At 59.5% G+C, this 10767-nt stretch overlaps 1 protein-coding gene across 24 annotated transcripts in view; it reads right to left on the bottom strand.

Moving 5' to 3' along the window:
- NCOR2 (nuclear receptor corepressor 2) overlaps positions 1 to 10767 on the bottom strand; it is a 245887-nt gene that overhangs the window by 77492 nt on the left and 157628 nt on the right. The window lies entirely within an intron of this gene.

Here is a 10767-nt window from a genome sequence, read left to right on the forward strand (position 1 = left end):
GGGGAGAGGCACGGCCTGGGGTCCTACCGGAGTGGGGCCTGGGGAGGTGGAGTCGGGTGAGGAGCAGGAGGCACTGGTGTCAGAAGCACTGGCTTCAATTCCTGCCTTTTCCACACAGTGGCTGTGTGAGCTTGGATGAGGATCTTAACCTCTCTGTGCCAACTCCTTCGCCTTGACAGAAGGGTGTTCAGCATGCCTGTGCCTCAGCCTCGGGCCGTGAGGTTGAGATGAGAGAATCCTCACTGTGCCCACATCTGAGTCTAGTCCAGATATTTAAGAGGGGCAGAAGCAAACTGGGCCCGAGCGAGGTGCCCTGGCGAGCCTCAGTAGGGGTGCCTGAGCATCTGGGAAGCTGGGGACACACCCCTGACGCTTAGCCCTGCCCTGCCCCCAACAGAGCTGAGACCACCTCTCTAAGCCTCAGTCACCAAGTCTGTAGAACAGGGAGGTGGGGAATGCCCCTGCTTCCCCAGAGCCCAGGAAGGCCCCAGGCCTGCATGGAAGTGGCTGCTCCTACTTCCTGGCCCCGTCTCTGTCACGTGCTGGCCCCCCAGGGGGACAAAGCAAGCCCAATTCACAGAGTGGATCAGAGAGGCTCAGAGCCACACCAGCCTCCTCACTCGGGCCTGTCCCGGTGACTCTGGGCCCCCGCCCCTCCCCTTACCCAGAGGAGGAAGTGTGGGCTCCCAGTGCTGCCTCCCAATTTCCTTTCCTCCGCCTGATTTCTTTGAAAGCACACACTGATTTTCGTGGACACTCCAAGGTCCTCCCTGCAGGCAGCTGCCAAACCAGACCATCTCTGCATCCCCCTGAGTCAAGTGAGATGCTAGAAATAAACCCCAGAGCTAGAAATAAATAAACCCCAGAGCCTTTTCATGTGTCGCACGGGCAAAGTCACACCAACGCTTGAAACCAGGGAGAAGGAACTCCAAGCAGATCAAAGAGGAGGGGCCGGAGGGTGACAGAGACCCCTTCTCTCGCCTTTCCTTCCTGCCAGGAACAGGCACCTGCCCCGCACACAACACTCTCTCCAGCCTCTTTTCATTAGGACAGGGCCGAGCACAGGGCAGAAGAGCAGAGCACGGGTCTGACTGCTGCAGGCAACCGTGCGCTGAGGCGGCTGCTGGGCCCAGAGCAGATTCCCAGGCCTGCCTCTGCCTCTCTTCCCCAGGAATCCCTCGCCACCGAGTTCTGTAAGAGGAGCCAGGAAGAGGCAGAGCGGCCCAACTTTAACAGACCCCCTCTGCCCCCAGGTTGCTGCTGATTCCCCAACAGGTGCCTGGCGTCCTGGGACCAGCCTGTTCTCCCTCTCCTGACTTCGAACTCTCGAACTGAACCTTTAAACAGCCGGCAAGTGAAGACTCTTTTGGAGGTGGAGGCTGGGGCAGGGAGGGTTTTTGGCTTGTTCCTATACAGTGGCCTTTCTGTCCACTTTTGCCTGACATGGGCAGAGTGGGGACCCAGGGAGGGAGGAGTGATGTGGCTTGCTGGGAGTGGGCATCCTGCTCACTGGGCTGCCCAGCATGAATGCCGTCCCCCCAGGTCAGGCGTATAGCCCAGGGCCAGAGTCTGGGCAGGGCTGGGGCTTTTGAATCACAGGGGGCTTACTGTCTCCCGAGACCACACTCAGCGACGTCTGTGCCAAGAACCCCCTCCCTGGGCTGTGGTGTCCCTCCCGATGGATGGGAGCAGCGGCCACAGAGCCTCCCTCCCAGAGCACCTGTCCATCAGCCCTGGATCTAGGCTGGTGGGGGCTCCATGACGCCCTGGGCCTCACCCATGGACCCACAGAGAGGCTAGGTCTGCCCCAACATGGTCAGTAAATGCAGCTCCACGCCCACCAGGCTGCAGGCAGGGGCCAGGTGGGAGAGGGGTGCATCTGGGCCAGGCCTTGAGCTTTGAGCCTTCCCCACTGCAGCCCTCCTCTGAGTCCTCAGAAAAGCCCCAGGAAGGAAAAGGCCAGCGCAGAGGAGGAAACTCCCACAGACCCCTGAGAGCTGACTAGGTGCCCAGCACTGTGCTGTCCGTTTTATATGGACCAGCTCCGGCCCTTCTGAAGTCCTGATGGAGATGAAAACACTGTAAAAGTGACATGGAGGGATGTCACCCGGGGGTGACCCAGCTCCTCCACCATGCCAAGTGCTTTACAACACTATCCTGTCAGCGCCCTCAGCCACCCTCAGAAATACGAGAGCAGCGATCACTGCTCCTATTCTGCAGAGGAGGAAACTGAGGCTCAGAGAGGCAAAGCTTCAAGGTTTCGGAGCAAAGAAGGCTGACAGCCCAGAGTGTGGGGGTGTGACTCTGCTGTTCCCAAAGACCCAGCTGAGAGTCTCGGCCGACCCCTGGCCTGGACCTAGGGAGCGAGTTCTGCAGACTGCCCTACCTGCCCCGTCTACCGATCCTACCCGCCTCCCACTCAGAGTCTCCGAGCCCCGCCAGGGCCTGCCCACAGCCCCCTCTCCCCAGTGGTCATCCCCGTGTTCCTCGTCAGGATTACTCACGGTGCCACGTGGCTGGCTCTGTCCCACATGGTCTCCACTAACCACCCACCCGTCCATCTTACAGAAGAGGAAACTGAGGCACAGAGAAGGTGGTGATGAAGCTGATGAACAGCAGGGCAAGGACTCAAGCCTGCTGCCCTGTCCTGGTCTCTTCTGCACCCATCCCCAGCAGTCTCCGCCAGCACCCCGGGTCAGTGTCCTCCAAGCCCATGCCATCTCGGGGAAGCTCAGAGTCCTGATCCGCACTAGATCCTGGTAACCACTTCCATCCTTTTGTCACCAGGACTGCAATCCTGGCACCAAGCCCTACCTCCTCCTCCTCCCTGACTGTTAACCAGCCCCCAGGGCAGGGGCGCCTCCCACCCTCCCCCTCTGGTTGGAGTGGGTGCAGCAACACCCACTGGCACAGGGCCACCCAGGCCGCCCTGAAGCCAAGGCCTAGAGCCCTGGGCACGGGATCCTCACTTCCCGTGGCCTAAACATCTCCTGTGGGAGAGGCATCCCCACAGCCCACGCCGAGTGAGGCCGGTGGAGGGGGATGAAAGGAGAAGCACCCGAGCAGCCCTGGCCTTCAAATCCGCTTTCCAGTGGGACAGACCCCCGCAGCTTCAGGACGAACATGTGCCGGACCTCGCCATCGTTACCTGGGAGGCCGAGGAGGGACTGATTGAGGGCTGCTCGCAGTCGCTGCTGGGAGATCATGCAGGGACAGGGAGGTCCCGGCTCACAAATGCCCGAGGAGCTGCGGGGACCCCAAAGCCGGCTATGCTCTAGGGCAGCAAGCCGGGCGGCCGACACTGCCCGGGCTGGTCTTGGGCCTGCCCACAGCGGCAGAGCTGCACCTGCCGGCTTCCCAGGCCACTGAGGACCATGGGTCTCAAGGTCCCATGACAATGGCTGCACACTCAGATCATGTTGGGAGCCCTGCAAAGTCCTGATGCGCAGGCCACACCCCCCCACCAATGACATCCGAACCTCTGGGCGGAGATCCAGGCGTCTGTGTGTTAAATTCCAGGTTATCCCGACAGGCAGCCAAGTTTGAGAACCAGTGCTTTACTAGGGACTGGCAAACGTTTTCTGTAAGGGCCAGAGGATAAATATGCAGTCTCTGTCACCCCCTCCTCAACTCTGCCACTGTCCTGTGAAAACAGCCCATAGGTCAACAAAAGGGCATGGCTGTGTGCCAATAAATCTTTATTTACAAAAGCAGGTGGTGGGCCGGATTGGGCCTGCAGGCTTTCGTTAGAGCATCACACCTGGAGGTGCACACATATCCCCTGCCAATTCCCACTTGGTGGGTCTGGGGTGGGGCCTGGGACTCTGCATTTCTAACCAGCGCCAGAAGAAGCTGCCACTGCTGGCAGATGATGCAGGGAGAGGGAGGCCCCGGCTCACAACTCCCCGAGGAGCAAGCAGCAGGACACGCCTGCGGGCACCTTTCCCTCGATGTGTGGCCCTGGGAGAAGAGGAATCAGAAAGCACTAGAAGCCAGGTCCACGATCTCAGCGGACCCTGAGCTCATCTAGAAGGCTGCCTCTGCCTTTCAGATGTGCCACTGGCCAGGCCGACGGTGGGTTCATGCCCCATGCGTGGTCAGAAACATACCCCCAAACCATAGCACAACTATCTGACGAACCCTACCGGGTCTATGGTTAGTCAGAGCCACTGGACCAAAGCCCCGTGGGACGCCTGCCCCCGGAGCTGGACACTGAACCTGTAACCCTGAGCCTGCTGGACAAGCAGTGTGAGGCTGGGCCTGTGTGGAAGCCCCAGGCCGGGGGCTGTGCAGAAAACAGCTTAATAAAAACAACGCTGGCTCGCTGAGCGCATCTGATGAGGCTTTCTTCTCTTCATCACTTCCTACCTGTTAGTTACTTGAATCCTCTCTACAACTAGTATCATCCCAGTTTTATGGATGAGAACGCAAAGACACAGAGAGGTTAAGTAGCTCGCCAAATGTCACACAGCATTTCCCAGCAAGATCCTACAGCCAGGTGCACTACCTCCGCCCTGGGCAAGGGGGTCACAGCCTCCTCCCTATGCCCATTTAAGCCAAATGATGCCATGGCCTGAATTTTTCCTTCCACCAGCATGCCCTGAAGCCCCAAGGGAGACACCCAACGGCCACTGAAAGATGTGGCCCCCAACTGCATGGACCTTGCACTTAGGTTGACAAAGACAGGCCAGATGGAGGCGCCAGTGATGAGACCACTTTCAAAAGGCACATGCATGGTGCAGGCAAGGCAGCCAGGTGTCCTGAACCGCATGGCGAGGAAGGGGCTTTGGTGGAGCAGTGGAGGGTGAGAGATGGCATTTCAGGGAACACAGCCTATGTGGGCAGAGGCATGGCAGTGGGAAAATGCCCCTGTGCCTACCAAGTGGCACTTTGGGACATGGCTGGAGGGCCCGGCCAGGGCTAACGCCCATGCTCAGAAATACGGGTGGCATCCTGAGGGTGGTGGGATGCCTTCTCGAAAGGCACAGGAGTGGCGGGGAGTCATGTGACCTTCCCCATGTTAAAGGGCAATCCGATAGCAGGTCTCGGTGGGAGGGATGGTGGCGGATCCCGGGAATGAGAGGAGAGGGTCCAGTGAGAAGGTGCTGCAATGGTCCAGGTAGGGGCTGATGAGGTTTCATTCTCAGATGCTAAGTCCTCACAAAGGGGTCTGGAGAACTTGCCAATACCTAGTAGTACTGTCTGCGGCTCGATCTCATGCATTCATTCAACAAACACTTCACTGAGCATCTACCACATGCCAGGTGCCCCTGAGAGGGCACATCCTCATGACACCTTCCACCTCCTGGCAGTGCGGGGATGGGAATCCAGGAGCCCAGGGCTGCTGTGGAAAGTGGGGTCAGGGGTCAGAGCCGAGGCAGAACAGAGTTCCCTGATGCTGGCAGCTCCTCCCTAAACCTGGTCCCTGCCCCCGGATTCAGTCTGCCTGCCCTTGCTGGGGAAAACGCAGTCAGGGGAGGCCATCTCCATGTGTAAGGGTTGTCTGTTTTTTGGTGTGCTATGGCAAAATGGAAACACATAACCTTACAATTAAGTAAATGATGGCGTGGTAAGGTGATGCACACTTGTAGTTTCAGTGCTTTGGGAGGGCAGGACAGGAGGATCATTTGAGGAAATTTAAAAAATGAGCTGGTCATGGTCATTTTGATTAGGTGGCATAGGCCTGTAGTCCCAGCTACTCAGGAGGGTAACGGGGGGAAAGCTTGAGCCTGGGAGGGCAAGGCTGCAGTGAGTGTCAGCCGCACCACGGCACACCGGCCTGGGTGACAGAGCGAGCCTCCATCTCTAAAAAATAATAAACTTTTTTTAAAAAACAAAGCAGGCCGGGCGCGGTGGCTCACACCTATAATCCCAGCACTTTGGGAGGCTGAGGTGAACAGATCACTTGAGGTCAGGAGTTTGAGACCAGCCTGGCAAACATGGTGAAACCCCGTCTCTACTAAAAATACAAAAATTAGCTGGGTGCGGTGGCACATGCCTGTAATCCCAGCTACTTGAAAGGCTGAGGCAGGAGAATTGCTTGAACCCAGGAGGTGGAGGCTGCAGTGAGCTGAGATCGCACCATTGCACATTCCAGCCTGGGCGAAGAAGTGAGACTGTCTCAAAAAAAAGAAAAAAAAAAAAAAAAAAAAAAAAAAAAGAAAAAAAAAAGAGGGAGAAAAGAGAGGTTACAAGCACACTCCCCTCAAGGGCCTCGCTTCCTGATCATCTGGCTATGAAGTCGTCTGTGCTGTGGAGGCTTCTTCCGCCAACTGCACGCATAGGGTGAAGACAGCGCAAGACAGCTTGGTGCTAAGGGCATCTCTCCCCGGCTCCAAGTCAGTGGCAGCACGTTGCCGCATGGCACCGGGTACGGAGGGAGGGCTTATTTACACCACGGCAACCAGCACGTGCTACAAACGCAGCCTCCCCTGCAGAAAGCCGGTTGTTAAACATTTACCAGCACTCTCCGGCAGAAAGATGTGTGTCGACAGAACGTGAGCGACACTTCACACACGCACACGGGAGTCTGCTCCGCCCGTACAGATGTGTGCGGCGCCAGCGGGGCTCCACTGTAAATCCCAATTCACATCCCGTCCTGCACCCCGGCACCAAATCCACAGTCCCTGCTCCGAGGCCGAGATCCCTGGCCCTTGCCTACCTCCTTCAGGGAAGCTCTCCCTGTGCCTACCACTTGCCTCCTAGAAGATGCCCTGTGCGTTCTGCCTCAGGGCCTTTGCACGTGCTGTGCCCATGACCTGGGCTGCTGCCCCGACCTCTGCCAGGCCAGTCCCTTCTTATTACTCAGGTCGGAGCCCAAGGGACACTTCCTTGGAGGAGTCTTGGGGCAGCTCCCTAAAAGCTGCCTCCTGCCCAGCAGCGGCTTCCTGAGCCTGGCTTACATGTCTGCCCTGCAACATTCTCAAACTGCCATGCTGACTGACCTGTGCATGGTCCAAATCCCCCACAGGTGTCCGTTCCGGGAACCTTGTTTGCCACTTTTTTTTTGGAGATGGGGTCTTGCTTGTTGCCCAGGCTGGAGTACACAGTGGCATGATCATGGCTCCCTGCAGCCTCCACCTCCTGGGCTCAAAGCGGTCCTCCCACCTCAGCCACCCAAGAAGCTGGGACCACAGGAGCATGCCCCTACACCTGGCTAATTTTTAACATTTTTTTGTAGAGATGGCGTTTCACTATATTGCATAGGCTGGTCTTGAACTCCTGGGCTCAAGTGATCCACCTGCCTCAGCCTCCCACAGTGCTAGGATTGCAGGCCTGAGCCACCGTGCGCCTTTGTCTCGTCCGCTAGGGAATCACCAGGAGTGACATCCCTGCAGAACAGACTCAAAGGCTGCCCATCCCCTAGGGTGACCTGCCGCCTGTGAGCCTGCCAGGGCCCCTCCCTGAGCGCCTCCGGCCACCAGACACCAAGGCTGCTGTTCTGGGAACGGCTTCCCGACTTGGCAGCCCAGCTGGAGATGCCCCCCGGGCCCCTCGATCCTGACTGACCTTTTCCACCTCCTTCTGCCTGGGACACAGCCGCCCCTGCACTGCAGCCTGGCCCATGCCAAGGCCATGCTTGTCTTTTCTCAGCCTGCAGCCCGGCCTGCTCCATCCCTGGGCTCCAGCCCACCCACCAGCTGCCCTCCCTGAGAACAGTCCCTGCCTGCAGGACTCGGGGAGCCCCCAGCTCCCCACCTAGCACAGAGCTGGCCAGGAAACCAGTGACATCCACTCACTTCAGCCCTGAATCTGCACGCAATCCTGCCCAGCCCAGCGGGCCCTGAGTGGGGAGGACCCGGCACCTCCTCCGGCAGGCCTGGGAAAGTTGGCACCTCCCACCAGCAGGCTTCGGGCCCATCATGGCCAGCCCCAGCGAGGCAGTGGTGTGGAAGAAGACTCAAGCCCTGGGCCTGGGAGCTGAAACACAGCCTGGGGCCTACTGGCCCGCCTGCCACCGGTCCCCACCGTCCAGTGACTCCAGCACCCGGTGGGGGCAGCTGGCCCCGAACACCAGCACCCGCTGACCGTGGCTGCCCCTCCCCGGGGACCAAGCCTGGCTGCTCCTGCCCTGGAACAGCCCTCCCGGTCACACTGTTCCCTGTGCAAGCTGAGTGTCACAGCCAGAGGAACAAGGTCCCCGTCCCTCCACAGAGAGCTAGGGGAGGAGAGATGGAGGAGGCAGGGGAGAGGGAGAATGGGGGCGGGGCTGTGGGGGGAGGAGGTGAGAGAAAGGGAGAGAGGTGGGGGAGAAGCAGAGAGACGGAGGAGGGAGGGTGAGGGGGAGACCCAGGGACAGGGTGCGGGGGCAGGGGGAGGAAGAGAAGAGATGGGGAGAGAGAGAAGGGGAGAGAGGGAACTAGAGACAGAGTTTCACAGATTTAGGCGGGGGAAAGAGAGAGACGGGAAAGCAGACGCAGAGAAACAGACGAGGGATGAAGACACAGAGATGAAGAGACAGAGAGAAAGGGGAGGAAGACAGGGAAGAAACAGACCCAGGCCTGTGCGCACACAGAGAGAAAGGGAAGCCAAGAGAAACGCAGAAGATTCAGAGCCTGGGGTGTGGGCAGAGCAGACCCAGAGGCAGAGGTGGAAGCGGTGGAAAGTGGGCGCAGACGGGGCGGCTGCAGCCGGGGCGGGGCCTCGCCCTCCCTGGGCCTCCTTCCTGGACCCAGGCCGGAGGGCTGTTCCCGTCCCCATGTCCCATCTCTGCCGGAAGAGAGACCCCCTTGGCCACATGAACCCCCATTGTTGAGGAAGGCCATGGTGGCCGCCAGGGACTGGGCTCCACCACCTGGCCCAGCCCAGCCTCACCTCCTCCCCCTCCCCGCCTCCCCCCGCGGTCTGCTGTCAGGCCCCAGCATTCCTGGGCGCTGGTTCTGCAATTCACTAGGATAGCGCGGCCCTTCCATCAGTGAATCATTAACTATAAACCACGTTGCCGGCGCTTGAGCTGCTCCCCCCACTGCCCTGAGGTCCGTGATTCACCCCAGGGTGGCGGCGATGGGGCCAGAGCCCAGGAGAGGAGGCTCGGGCCTCAACCCAGCCTCCAACCTCACAACCCGCTCACAGCCCATATCAGAGACCGGGTTCCAGGAGGTAGGGGCTCAGCCCTCCCTTGCCAAAGCTTAGGCATGTGGGGTTTCCTGGGAGTGGGTGTGGAGGGGTTAGCATCCCAAAAGCCTACCCCTGGGCCTGCATCCCCTTCTGTCAGAATACAGAGAAGCTTCCAGAAAGAGGATGGCACCTCCATTAAACAAGGCAATCCCACCCCCCCAAATGGCCAGGCGCATCCCTCGCCTCCCCAGGGCTGTGGATACCAAGGCGGGCCGGAGCGAAGGCAGCCACACTCAGCACAGGTCTGAGTCCAGAGACGCCCACTGGCCAGCACGTTTAATCAAGGAGTTTACATTCCACTTTGTAACCACCCAGGTTTTAGAACGCAGCCACCAAAATGACATGCAAACTGTTTTGGTCTTGGACACGTGGTATGGGGGTGACAGGGCGGGGACGGCAGGCACAGGTCCAGACCTGGTCCCAGCACTTCACACAGGGCAGGTGCCCTCGGGATGACTCGGTGGCACTGGCATCTTGCTGCTGGGCTGTGGTTAAGCATTCAGGTGGCCACAGCGTCTATAAAGCGTGGCTTTGCCAGCGTGCAGAGGCACAGGCTGTCTCCGGGCTGCACTCGCCAGACCTCCCTTCTGGAAGGGCCTGGCTGCCCTTGGCTGTCAGGCCCGATGACAAGGCTCTCAGAGAAAGGTCCTCTACCAGCGCCTGGGAGCTCCTTAGACATGCAGAGTCCTGGGCCTCAGCCCTACTGTGGGGTGAGGGGTACGGCCCAGCGTGTGGGTTTCCCCAGCCCTTCCGGTGACTCAGACACGCACTCACGTCTGAGGACTTGGGCTGGGACATGTCCCCTCATAAGCAGGCCTTGGCCTCGGCGGGGGACTCCAGGAGGCCACAGTCCCAGGATGCTGTTTACAGCCAGCCCGACAGAGTCAACGATGTCCAAGGGAGTTGGAATCCTCCCCACCAGGGAAGTGTGGTCCAGGGTCCCTGGAGTCACTGATCACCCTCACCCACAGGCTTCCCCTCCCTCGGATCCCACCACAGCCTGCATTTCAATTCCACCTTGACAGACAGCGAGGGAACGGGCACCCACATCCCTGGGCCTGGGCCACGCACTCCCAAACTCAGGAGATCCACAGGCAGCACATGGGCACTGTCTGGCCTGGGAGGAGCGATCGTGCCCACTCCCTGACGCCTTGGAAGTCCCACCCTGTGTCCACCCCTGCAGTGTGGAATCAGGGCAGTCTGTTGGGGTGCTGAGATGGGCTGGGCCCAGCTGACCCCTGCACCCTACTTTTCTGAAGGATGAAGGTTGTATTCGTATCCGAAGGTAGAGTGTGACAAGCCTGGCATGCAGTAGGCACTGAATGAATGCCCAGGCTGAACATGCATATACTGAACATCCAATGGATGCCTCTTCAGGGGGTCTGTGGGCAGGCGAGATTGGGGACACAAGGCGGGAGGGCCCCTGTGAGAGGCGTCTGTCCAGATGACGAGAGTGGCCACTCTTGGCTGTCTTCTGCAGAGACGTGGCCTGGAGCCATGGGAGCCGTGCCAGGACCACGAGCACCACAGCCTCTCTGCAGCCACCCACAGCGGCCTCTGTAGCCACCCAGGAGAGAGAGGGTGTGTGCACCGAGGAGCGGGGCTGCTGAGGGCACTGGACAAGCAGAGGGGGAGACGGAGATGGAGAGG

Source organism: Cebus imitator, unplaced genomic scaffold, assembly GCF_001604975.1.
Source record: "Cebus imitator isolate Cc_AM_T3 unplaced genomic scaffold, Cebus_imitator-1.0 Scaffold169, whole genome shotgun sequence".
Taxonomy (NCBI): Eukaryota; Metazoa; Chordata; class Mammalia; order Primates; family Cebidae; genus Cebus; species Cebus imitator.